The sequence below is a fragment of the Puma concolor genome, unplaced genomic scaffold, assembly GCF_028749965.1.
Source record: "Puma concolor isolate L17-30 unplaced genomic scaffold, mPumCon1.1.hap2 unalloc_scaffold_120, whole genome shotgun sequence".
In the NCBI taxonomy this organism is placed as follows: Eukaryota; Metazoa; Chordata; class Mammalia; order Carnivora; family Felidae; genus Puma; species Puma concolor.
The window spans coordinates 26,310-39,890 of NW_028240148.1; the positions used below are offsets into that span (position 1 = coordinate 26,310).

At 38.1% G+C, this 13,581-nt stretch overlaps 1 long non-coding RNA gene across 1 annotated transcript; it reads right to left on the reverse strand.

The window, feature by feature from the left end:
• Positions 1–11,292: 11,292 nt before the first annotated feature.
• Positions 11,293–12,484, reverse strand: LOC147571696 (uncharacterized). Its single transcript, XR_015247133.1, has 2 exons — positions 12,181–12,484; positions 11,293–11,556 (listed from the first exon to the last, which is right to left on the reverse strand). It is a non-coding gene; the product is annotated as an uncharacterized LOC147571696 (long non-coding RNA).
• Between the last annotated feature and the right edge of the window lie 1,097 nt (positions 12,485–13,581).

A 13,581-nucleotide genomic window follows, 5' to 3' on the forward strand; every position in this document is an offset into this window, starting at 1 on the left:
CCTGAACTGGGGAAGGAAAAAGGCATTGAAATCCAAGAGGCACAGAGAACTCCCTTCAGACGTAACTTGAATCGATCTTCTGCACGACATATCATAGTGAAACTGGCAAAATACAAGGATAAAGAGAAAATTCTGAAAGCAGCGAGGGATAAACGTGCCCTCACATATAAAGGGAGACCTATAAGACTCGTGACTGATCTCTCTTTTGAAACTTGGCAGGCCAGAAAGAATTGGCACGAGATCTTCAGTGTGCTAAACAGAAAAAGTATGCAGCCGAGAATCCTTTATCCAGCAAGTCTGTCATTTAGAATAGAAGGAGAGATAAAGGTCTTCCCAAACAAACAAAAACTGAAGGAATTTGTCACCACTAAACCAGCCCTACAAGAGATCCTAAGGGGGACCCTGTGAGACAAAGTACCAGAGACATCGCTACAAGCATAAAACATACAGACATCACAATGACTCTAAACCCGTATCTTTCTATAATAACACTGAATGTAAATGGATTAAATGCGCCAACCAAAAGACATAGGGTATCAGAATGGATAAAAAAACAAGACCCATCTATTTGCTGTCTACAAGAGACTCATTTTAGACCTGAGGACACCTTTAGATTGAGAGTGAGGGGATGGAGAACTATTTATCATGCTACTGGAAGCCAAAAGAAAGCTGGAGTAGCCATACTTGTATCAGACAAACTAGACTTTAAATTAAAGGCTGTAACAAGAGATGAAGAAGGGCATTATATAATAATTACAGGGTCTATCCATCAGGAAGAGCTAACAATTATAAATGTCTATGCGCCGAATACCGGAGCCCCCAAATGTATAAAACAATTACTCACAAACATAAGCAACCTTATTGATAAGAATGTGGTAACTGCAGGGAACTTTAACACTCCACTTACAGAAATGGATAGATCATCTAGACACACGGTCAATAAAGAAACAAGGGCCCTGAATGAGACATTGGATCAGATGGACTTGACAGATATATTTAGAACTCTGCATCCCAAAGCAACAGAATATACTTTCTTCTCGAGTGCACATGCAACATTCTCCAAGATAGATCATATACTGGGTCACAAAACAGCCCTTCATAAGTTTACAAGAATTGAAATTATACCATGCATACTTTCAGACCACAATGCTATGAAGCTTGAAATCAACCACAGGAAAAAGTCTGGAAAACCTCCAAAAGCATGGAGGTTAAAGAACACCCTACTAAAGAATGTGTGGGTCAGCCAGGCAATTAGAGAAGAAAGTAAAAAATATATGGAAACAAGCGAAAATGAAAATACAACAATCCAAACGCTTTGGGACGCAGCGAAGGCAGTCCTGAGAGGAAAATACATTGCAATCCAGGCCTATCTCAAGAAACAAGAAAAATCCCAAATACATAATCTAACAGCACACCTAAAGGAAATAGAAGCAGAACAGCAAAGGCAGCCTAAACCCAGCAGAAGAAGAGAAATAATAAAGATCAGAGCAGAAATAAACAATAGAGAGTCTAAAAAAACTGTAGAGCAGATCAACGAAACCAAGAGTTGGTTTTTTGAAAAAATAAACAAAATTGACAAACCTCTAGCCAGGCTTCTCAAAAAGAAAAGGGAGATGACCCAAATAGATAAAATCATGAATGAAAATGGAATTATTACAACCAATCCCTCAGAGATACAAACAATTATCAGGGAATACTATGAAAAATTATATGCCAACAAATTGGGCAACCTGGAAGAAATGGACAAATTCCTAAACACCCACACTCTTCCAAAACTCAATCAGGAGGAAATAGAAAGCTTGAGCAGACCCATAACCAGCAAAGAAATTGAATCGGTTATCAAAAATCTCCCAACAAATAAGAGTCCAGGACCAGACGGCTTCCCAGGGGAGTTCTACCAGACGTTTAAAGCAGAGATAATACCTATCCTTCTCAAGCTATTCCAAAAAATAGAAGGGGAAGGAAAACTTCCAGACTCATTCTATGAAGCCAGTATTACTTTGATTCCTAAACCAGACAGAGACCCAGTAAAAAAAGAGAACTACAGGCCAATATCCCTGATGAATATGGATGCAAAAATTCTCAATAAGATACTGGCAAATCGAATTCAACGGCATATAAAAAGAATTATTCACCATGACCAAGTGGGATTCATTCCTGGGGTGCAGGGCTGGTTCAACACTCGCAAATCAATCAACGCGATACATCACATTAACAAAAAAAAAAAAAGAGAAGAACCATATGATCCTGTCAATCGATGCAGAAAAGGCCTTTGACAAAATCCAGCACCCTTTTTTAATAAAAACCCTTGAGACAGTCGGGATGGAAGGAACATACTTAAAGATCATAAAAGCCATTTATGAAAAGCCCACAGCTAACATCATCCTCAACGGGGAAAAACTAGAGCTTTTTCCCTGAGATCAGGAACACGACAGGGATGCCCACTCTCACCGCTGTTGTTTAACATAGTGCTGGAAGTTCTAGCATCAGCAATCAGACAACAAAAGGAAATCAAAGGCATCAAAATTGGCAAAGATGAAGTCAAGCTTTCTCTTTTTGCAGATGACATGATATTATACATGGAAAATCCGATAGACTCCACCAAAGTCTGCTAGAACTGATACATGAATTCAGCAAAGTTGCAGGATACAAAATCAATGTACAGAAATCAGTTGCATTCTTATACACTAACAATGAAGCAACAGAGAGACAAATAAAGAAACTGATCCCATTCACAATTGCAGCAAGAAGCATAAAATACCTAGGAATAAATCTAACCAAAGATGTAAAAGATCTGCATGCTGAAAACTATAGGAAACTTATGAAGGTAATTGAAGATTTAAAGAAATGGAAAGACATTCCCTGCTCATGGATTGGAAGAATAAATATTGTCAAAATGTCCATACTACCCAAAGCTATCTACACATTCAATGCAATCCCAATCAAAATTGCACCAGCATTCTTCTCGAAACTAGAACAAGCAATCCTAAAATTCATATGGAACCACAAAAGGCCCCGAATAGCCAAAGTAATTTTGAAGAAGAAGACCAAAGCAGGAGGCACCACAATCCCAGACTTTAGCCTCTACTACAAAGCTGTCATCATCAAGACAGCATGGTATTGGCACAAAAACAGACACATAGACCAATGGAATAGAATAGAAACCCCAGAACTAGACCCACAAACGTATGGCCAACTCATCTTTGACAAAGCAGGAAAGAACATCCAATGGAAAAAAGACAGTCTCTTTAACAAATGGTGCTGGGAGAACTGGACAGCAACATGCAGAAGAATGAAACTAGACCACTTTCTCACACCATTCACAAAAATAAACTTAAAATGGATAAAGGACCTGAATGGGAGACAGGAAACCATCAAAACCTTAGAGGAGAAAGCAGGAAAAGACCTCTCTGACCTCAGCCGTAGCAATCTCTTACTCGACACATCCCCAAAGGCAAGGGAATTAAAAGCAAAAGTGAATTACTGGGACCTTATGAAGATAAAAAGCTTCTGCACAGCAAAGGAAACAACCAACAAAACTAAAAGGCAACCAACGGAATGGGAAAAGATATTTGCAAATGACATATCGGACAAAGGGCTAGTATCCAAAATCTATAAAGAGCTCACCAAACTCCACACCCGAAAAGCAAATAACCCAGTGAAGAAATGGGCAGAAAACATGAATAGACACTTCTCTAAAGAAGACATCCGGATGGCCAACAGGCACATGAAAAGATGTTCAACGTCGCTCCTTATCAGGGAAATACAAATCAAAACCACACTCAGATATCACCTCACGCCAGTCAGAGTGGCCAAAATGAACAAATCGGGAGACTGTAGATGCTGGAGAGGATGTGGAGAAACGGGAACCCTCTTGCACTGTTGGTGGGAATGCAAATTGGTGCAGCTGCTCTGGAAAGCAGTGTGGAGGTTCCTCAGAAAATTAAAAATAGACCTACCCTATGACCCAGCAATAGCACTGCTAGGAATTTATCCAAGGGATACAGGAGTACTGATGCATAGGGGCACTTGTACCCCAATGTTTATAGCAGCACTCTCAACAATAGCCAAATGATGGAAAGAGCCTAAATGTCCATCAACTGATGAATGGATAAAGAAATTGTGGTTTATATACACAATGGAATACTACGTGGCAATGAGAAAAAATGAAATATGGCCTTTTGTAGCAACGTGGATGGAACTGGAGAGTGTGATGCTAAGTGAAATAAGCCATACAGAGAAAGACAGATACCATATGATTTCACTCTTATGTGGATCCTGAGAAACTTAACAGAAACCCATGGAGGAGGGGAAGGAAAAAAAAAAAAAGAGGTTAGAGTGGGAGAGAGCCAAAGCATAAGAGACTGTTAAAAACTGAGAACAAACTGAGGGTTGATGGGGGGTGGGAGGGAGGGGAGGGTGGGTGATGGGTATTGAGGAGGGCACCTTTTGGGATGAGCACTGGGTGTTGTATGGAAACCAATTTGACAATAAATTTCATATATTAAAAAAATAAATAAATAAAAAATAAAATATAAAACAAGGTAAAAAATAAAAAATAAACAAAAAACCAAATGAATGAATAAACAACAACAAAAAAGAGAAAACACTTGTAAATATGGAGAACAAACTAGGGATATGGACAAAATGAGTGAAAAGGGTTAAGAGGTACAAACTTGCAGTTATAAAATAAATAAGTCACCAGATGAAAAGTACAGCATAGGGAATATCGTCAATAATACTGTAATATACTTATTGTGGTGAGCATTTCATAATGTATATAATTGATCACTGTGTTGTGAGCATTTCATAATGTATATAAAAGATCACTGTGTTGTACACCTGAAACTAATTTAATATTACATGATCTATATATACTTCAATAAAAGAGATAATTGAGGGGCACCCAGGTGGCTCAGTCAGTTAAGCATCTGACTTCAGCTCAGGTCATGATCTCATAGTCTGTGATTTCAGGCCCCACATCAGGCTCTGTGTCTACAGCTCAGAGCCTGGAGCCTGCTTCAGATTCTGTGTCTCCCTCTCTCTCTGCCCCTCCCCCACTTGCACTCTGTCTCTCTCAAAAATAAAAAATAAAAAAAGATAATTGACTATTTAAACAAAAAAAATAATATGGTGTGCTAAAAGTAAAACGTATGAAAACAATAGCACAAAGGTCAGGAGGGGAACAATGGAAGTACACTATTTATTGTAAGGTTCTTATACTATTCATGAAATCATATCATATCATTTGAAGATAAACTGTGATAAGTTAAACATGAACACTACAAACCATTAAACAGCTACTAAAATAACAAAACCTGAGTTGTAACTATTTATCCCCCCACCAAAAAATAATAAAACGTACTAAATCAACCGAAGAGCAGGAAGAAAAAGAAAAAGAAAAGAAACAAAGAACAGATGGGATACATAGAAAGAGTAGACAGTAGCTTTAAATGTAATCCTATAAATAATTACATTAACTATAAATGGTGCAATCACCTAATTAAAAGATAGAGTTGTCATACTGGATAAAAAAGCAAAAGCCAACTATATGCTGTCTATAAGATTCATCTTCAATACAAAGATATAAGTAGGTTAAAAATATGGAAGAAATTATGCTTTGCTAACACTAATCAAACGAAACCTTGAGTGGCTATATTTACTATAGGACAAAGTCAATTTCAAAGCGAAGATATTACCAGGGATAAATGAGGTTATTCCATTGTGATAGAAATGTCAACTAATAGAAAAGACATAACTTAAAAATTTATGTATCTGATAATAGAACTTCCAAATATATTAAGGAGAATAGGAAAGAGAGACACAAAAGTACACAATTATAGTTGGAGATTTCAATATCCCTCTCTCAATAATTGACAGAAAAAATATATAGAAAATGAGTAATGATACATCAGACTTGAAAAATACTACCAACCTACTTGACCTAGTTGACATTTATAGAATACTCCACACCAAATCAGCAGACTACATATTTTTTTTCAAGTGGGCACATAATATTTATCAAAATAGACCATATTCTCATCTATTACCAGAATTCATTGGCTATAAAACAAGCCTCAATAAATTTAAAAGGATTTCAGTCATCCAACATATTGTTCTGTGACCACAATGGAATTAAATAACAAATTAACAGATCTGTAAAATCTCCAAATATTTAGAAACTAACCAACACACTCCTAAGGAACCCTATTGGTCAAATAAGTCAAAATGGATATTAAAAACGATTTTGTACCGACTGAAACTGAAAACACATGTCAACATGTGGGATGTTGCTCATATAGTATTCATCTTCCCCAGTGTCCAATTTTTTTTTTAAGTTTTTTTTTTTTTTAACGTTTATTTATTATTTTTGGGACAGAGAGAGACAGAGCATGAACGGGGGAGGGGCAGAGAGAGGGAGACACAGAATCGGAAACAGGCTCCAGGCTCCGAGCCATCAGCGCAGAGCCCGACGCGGGGCTCAAACTCACGGACCGCGAGATCGTGACCTGGCTGAAGTCGGACGCTTAACCGACTGCGCCACCCAGGCGCCCCCCCCCCCCCCAGTGTCCACTTTGAAGAAACTAGAAAAAGAAAAGGAAATTCATCACTGAGTAAGGAGAGAAAATGGAATGATGAAGATCAAAGCAGAAATTTTTAAAAAGGAAAACAAAAATAGAGAAGTCAGTGTAATGAAAAGGCACTTTTTAGAGAAGATAAGTAAAACTGATAAACTTCTGGCCAGATTTATCAAGAAAAGACAAGAGAAGACACAAATTATCAATATCAAAAATGAGAGGAATGACATCATTACAATTCTACAGATACTAAAAGGATAATAAGGGAACATTATAAAATACTTTATGTCAATAACTTCAAGATGAAATAGATTCCCCGAAAGACATGAACTACTCCAAAAAATAAGTATGTAATTTAAGTAGCACTATTACAAAAATAAAATCTGTAGTTTAACACTTTCTCACAAAGAAAGCTTCAAGCCCACATGGCTTCACTGGTGAATTCTAGCAAACATTTAAGGAAAACATAATGCCAATTCTGCACAAACTGTACTAGAGAATTGAAGAGAGGGGACTACTTCCCAACTCAATTTTAAGGCCAACATTCACCTTATGAAAAATAGATCAAGACATTAGAAGAAAGGATAGATAGAAGATCTCATATACTGCAGGCTGGAATGCAAAATGGTACATCCACTTTAGAAAACAGGTAAGCAGTTTCTTAAACAGTTAAATATACACTTAGCATATGATGTAGCAATCCTGCCATTAGGTATTTTACCCCCTCCCCCCCTCCCCCAATGAAAACATATGCTCATACGAAGACCTGCATGTAAGTGTTTTAAGCAACTTTATTCATAAAGGCCAAAAAGCTAGAAACAACTCAAATGCCCATTAACTGATGAACGCATAAACAAACTGGTATATCCTCACAACTGCAATACTACTCGGCAATAAAAAGGAAATGAACTACTGACATGTGCAAACACATGGATGAGTCTCTGGGGTGCCTGGGTGGCTCAGTCAGATAAGTGACCGACTTTGGCTCAGGCCATGATCTCATGTTCCGCAGGTTCATGCCCTGTATTGGGCTCTGCGCTGACAGAGCCTGGAGCCTGCTTCGGGTTCTGTGTGTGTCTGTCTGTCTCTCTCTCTCTCTCTCTCTCTCTCTCTCTCTCTCCCCCTCTCCTGCTTATGCTGTTTCTCAAAAATAAATAAACGTTAAAAAAGTTAAAAAAACACATGGATGAATCTCAAAAGGATTATGCTGAAAGGAACCAATCACAGAAGACTGCATACTGTATGATTTCATTTATTTATTTTTTTTAATGTTCATTTATTTTTGAGAGAGAGAGAGAGATGGAGGGCAAATGGGGAAGGGGTAGAGAGACAGGGAGACACAGAATCCGAAGCAGGCTCCAGGCTCTGAGCTGTCAGGACAGAGTCCGATGCAGGGCTTGAACTCACGAACCGCGAGATCATGACCTGAGCTGAAGTCGGACGCTTAACTGCCCGAGCCACCCAGGTGCCCCTTGTATGATTTCATTTATAAGACACTGTGGAGAAGGCAAAACTATAGGGACAAAAATTAGGTTGGTGGTTGCCAGGGCTGGTGGTGACAAAAGGGGATTGGCTGCAAAGGCACATAGGGGCCTTTTGGGGTGACAGAAATGGTCTACGTCTCAAATGTGGTGGTGCTTACATAACTACACGTTTGTCAAAACTCATCAAACTGTACGCTTAAAAAGAGTAAATTTTATACCTCAATAAATCTGACTTAAGAAAACAATAAAACAAATCTAAATCAACAACTAAGTGAAAATACACATAAGAAAAATCAACTTACAGTGTTTCCAAATTCAAGGGTCATCATGAGGATGCTCTCAACTGTTGTAAGTGACACCTGTGTTGATCCCATGTCTCTGAAGGAGAAAGCCCAAACATGCGTGATTTGAACCCAAGGATAAAAATTCTGTACCTAAAAAGATACTTAACAACATGTGGTTACTTCAATTCTGGCTTCTTTGTCAAGTCAGCTCAAGAGTTTTCTTGCTATGGACAATAATTTCAGAAAACTCCCAATGAAGACATTTTATGTGCATCATCAAATTAATCACCTTGGTGCTCAACAGTACAATCCTTTTTACTCTTATCCTCATTTTCATTCTCAATTGCATCCACCTCTCTTGATTAGTCTTTTTTTCTTTTAATATACACCTTACTCCACTTTCCACTTTGAGATAAATGGTATTTCTACCTACATCTGCAAGTCCCATGTCTCTTATGTGTTCTTCAATACTATTCCTTCCTCTGCAGGCTATCTTGCCCATATACGTTTTTTCTTTGCTAATAATGCTTATTTCAATAACCGAGTTAAAACTTAAATTAGGACTTTTTCCCAAAACGCAAAATACTTAATCTTTTGATGACAACAAAAAAGATCAGAAATCATCTCATGAGCCATGAGATTGTTGCAATACTTACAAATATTTTAATGCTGGCAACTTAAAAAGATAGGAATCTTCAACAGCTGACAGAGGGTTACGACTGATAATTCTGAAAAATGCAATGGAATTAAAATGATCTGCATTTCCAGTAATGACTACCACGAAAGTTTATGTTCATTTTGGGGGTATGGAACTGGAAGGTTAAAACTAATCATTTTCTGCCTTTGCCTATAAATCACCCTTACATTCTGTAAAGCACTCTTCCTTTGGGAACTACCCAGCTCTCTGGACGATAAAGTGGAGAACAGAAAGAGAAAAAAAAATTTTTTTTTTTTTTTTTTTTTTTTTTTTTTTTTTTTTTTACGTGGACAGCAAAGCCAAGATATGCCAAAGAACTTTTTGGGCTGAAAACCCTAGAAGTGACTATGCTGGTAGGAAGCCCAGGCTCTGTAGGAAATACTGTTTCTAGTGTCCTCTATAATTCTAGGTGCTTTTCCTTTATCTCTAGAAATGTAAAAAATTCCACAGTTTAAAACACCCGGTTAAAGACAAAAATAGGACCAATTCCTCAGTTTGGGGGCCAAAGACAAAGGGATTAATCTAAGAGGAAATGGTGAAAGCTATACCCCCACCATGTGTATTCTCCTATGACAGCCTTTGTTAGGTGGCATATGATCCCGTTTCCTTATCCATCTCCTGGACTGCCAGCTCCCTGAGGGCAGGGACCATACTCTATTGTCATTTTTGTCCCTGTGCCTGACAGAGTGCTTGTTATTTACTAGTTACTTAGTGAAGGCTTGTTGAATAAATAACATTTTGTCACTGCTTGACACAAGTTTTTATTCCAAAATGCTGAGTAGATTTTCTTCTCAGTTCTTTACAGCAAAAATAAAGTGAAGGAAACAGGAAGAAAGAAAAGAAAATCTGCCTTTAGGTTGACTCTGCTCAAGAATCATCACTGTACTTTTGCAAAATTATAAGGATAATCATCACAACCAATACTATTGAGCTATGGGGCATCTGTGATCAGCATTTCACATTTAAACCTCACAATAACCTTATGTGATAGATACATCATTACCCCATTTTACAAGTGAGGAAACTGAAGTACAGAGAGGTTGTATAATTTGTCCCAGTTTGTCCAGCCAGTCAAGAAGCAGAGATGGAATCTGAACTCAGTTCTGACTCCAAAGCCTGTATTTAAATTGTATGGAAAAAAGGGGGTTTAAAATAGCCGTTACCTTAAACTTAACTTTGAGAGCATTAAATATAGAAACACTTTGCTGAACTTCATCTCTCCATCTGGGAGAGCTTCTCTAAGAATTACATTTTCTATTTTTATTCCTTTCCTCTAATCATCTCCCATGATTAAGTATTTAATTAGCCTGTGATCATTGAGACTTTACAGATTTCATTTCTTATTTTTTTATTCTATTTTTTGAGAGAGAGAGTACAAGAGTATGAGTGAAGGGAGGCAGAGGAAGAGAGAGAGAGAGAATCCCAAGCAGGCTCCATGCCCCGTGCAGAGCCTGACATGGGGCTTGATCCCATGACCGCAAGATCATGACCTGAGCCGAAATCAAGAGTCAGGCAGTTAACTGAGCCACCCAGGTGCCCTGAGACTTTAGAGATTTTAAAGCCCTGTTACAGGTGAATCAGTGAAAATGAGAGAGGAAGGACGTCTGAAAATTCATCCTTCCGTAAAAGCAACAACAACAACAACTAGCAAAAATGGTCAAAATCAACTTTCTCAGAACTTTGGAAATTTTAACCAATGGGCTTGCAGCAACCCGGAGAGCATGTATTAAAGAAAAAATTACTAATTTCTATAAGAACAGTGAGCTCTGTTGTTTTAACTTGTCCTCAACCTCTGCTCTCCATCCTGATGAGAACCTTAAAAATTGCCCACATCCCAGGGGAACAAAATGGAGCTGAAGTTCCTTAAAGCCTCATTCCCAAAGAACAAACTGTCATTGTTTTACCTGTCTAGTGGGGTCCCTAAAAAACTTCACTTGAAAGCCTTGCCCTTGACCTCACTGAGAACTGCACAGTGCTAAAATAGCCTCTTCCCAAGGGGCCTTTTTTGAAAACAATTATAGATAAATGTTTTAATCTGGCAGCTATGTGAGGCAATTGATCACAAGACAAAAAATAGCCTAAACAAAAAGCCTAAAAGGGAAAAGCTGAGAAATGAGATGTCCATAGGGACTTTGAAATGCTCCAACATCTTCCTGGGTAACTAGAAGACCACAAGACATATGCCTGGGAATGTAGAAAAAAAACCTTAGCACTAATAAATGAGTTCAGCAAGGTTACAGGACACAAGATCGATATGTAAAAATTAGCTTTATTTCTATACATCAGCAATGACTATTCCAAAAATGAAATTAAGAAAACAATTCCATGTATAACAGTACTCAAAAGAATAAAATACTTAGGAAAACATTTAACCAAAGAAGTGCAAGAATCACACTAAAAACCACAAAACGTTGTTGAAAGAAATTAAAGAAGATTGAAATAAACGTAAAGATATGCCATGTTCACGGATCAGAAGAAAATATTGTTAAAATGGCACTATACCCCAGATTGAACTGTGGTTTCAGTATAATCCCTATCAAAACCCCAACTGACTTCTTTCCAAATATTGGCAAGCTAATTCTAAAATCTGTATGTCAATTCAAGGGACCGAGAATAGCCCAAAATGATCTTTAAAAAAAAAAAAAAAAGTTTATCTATTCATTTTGAGAGACAGCGAGCATACACACCCGTGCAGAAGAGCAAACATGAGCGAGTGTGAGTGGGGAAAAGTGTGAGCAGGGGAGGGGCAGAGGGAGAAGGAGAGGGAGCATCCCAAGCAGGCTCCATGCTGTCAGTGCAGATGGCAACACGGGGTTCCATCTCACAAACTGTGAGGTCATGACCTGAGCTGAAATCAAGAGCCGGCCACTTAACCAACTGAGCTACCCAGGGGCTCCAAAACGATTTTGACAAAGAACAACCAAATGGGGAGACTCACACGCCCTGGTTTCAAAACCTACTTCAAAACTACAGTAATCACGGTGTGGTACTGGCATAAGAACAGACATGTAAGCTGATGGAACAGAACTGACAGTCCAGGAATAAATCCTCACATTTATGGCCCACTGATTTTCAACAAGGGTGCCAACACCATTCACTGTGGGAAGACTAGTGTTTTCAAATGATGCTGGGACAACCGTATATCCCCATACAAAATAATGGAGTTGGATTCCTACACTTCACACCATATATAAATATTAACTCAAAATGAGTCAAAGACCTAAATGGAAGAGCTCAAGCTATAAAACTCTCAGGAGAGAAATCTTTATGACCTTGGATTTAGGCAACAGTTTCTTAGACATGACACAAAAAGCACAACAAACCAAAGGAAAAATAGGTAAGCTGGACTTTATTTAAAAATAAAAAAACAACCCAAAACTATCATATGTCTGATACAAGTCTAGTATCCAGAATATCCAGAATATATAAAGAACTCTTAAAACTCAGAAAAAGACAAATAATCAAATGTTTAAATGGGTAAAGGATTTGAAGAGACATTTCGCCAAAGAAAATACATGAATGGCCAATAAGCACATGAAAAGATGCTCAATGTCTTAGGTCATTAGGGAAATAGAAATCAAAGCTACAATGAGATACTACTCTACACTCACTAAGATGGCTATGATCGAACAGAGAGACAATGATAAGTGGTAGCAAGATTTGGGGAAACCAGAATCTTCATACATTGGTGGGAATGTAAGATGGTGTAGTCACTGTGGAAAACAGTTTGGCAGTTCCTCAAAAGGGTTAAATATAGAGTTACTACATGACCCAGCAATTCCACTCTTAGGTACGTACCCAAGAGAATTAAAAACATATGACCACACAAAAACTTGTACATGAATACTCATAGCAGCATTATTCATAAGAGCCAAAAAGTCAAAATAATCCAAATGTCCAATAACTCACGAATGGATGAACAAAATGTGATTGGAGCACCTGGGTGGCTCAGTCGGTTAAGCATCTGACTTTGGCTCAGGTCGTCATCTCACAGTTCATGAGTTCGAGCTCTACATCAGGCTCTGTGGTTTTGGATCCTCTGTCCCCCTCTCCCTCTGCCCCTTCCCCGCTTGTGTGTGCGCTCTCTTTCAAAAATAAATAAACATTGAAAAAAGAATGAAGTACTGAAACATGCTACAACCGGATAAATCTTGAAGCCAACAAGCTATGTGAAAGAAACTAGACACACATTTCGATGAAATGTCCAGAATAGGCAAATCCATAGGGGCAGAAGGTAAATTAGTTGTTGCCAGGGGCCTGGGGGGAGGGGAGAATGGGGAGTAAAGGCTGATGGGTATGGTATTTCTTTTGAGGGGGGTGATGACAATGTTCTGGAATTAGCAGTGATTACTGTCTATCAAAGTATACCATTGCACTATATACTTTATAACGTTGCATATTCTATTATGCGGACTATATCTCAATTTGAAAAAAAAAAAAAAAAAAAGAACCACGTTGTGATAAATAGAGAACCAGTTGCCAGAAGATAAACATGTTAGTAGGTGGAGAAAAGGGGAGCGAAGATTCAAACTCTTCCA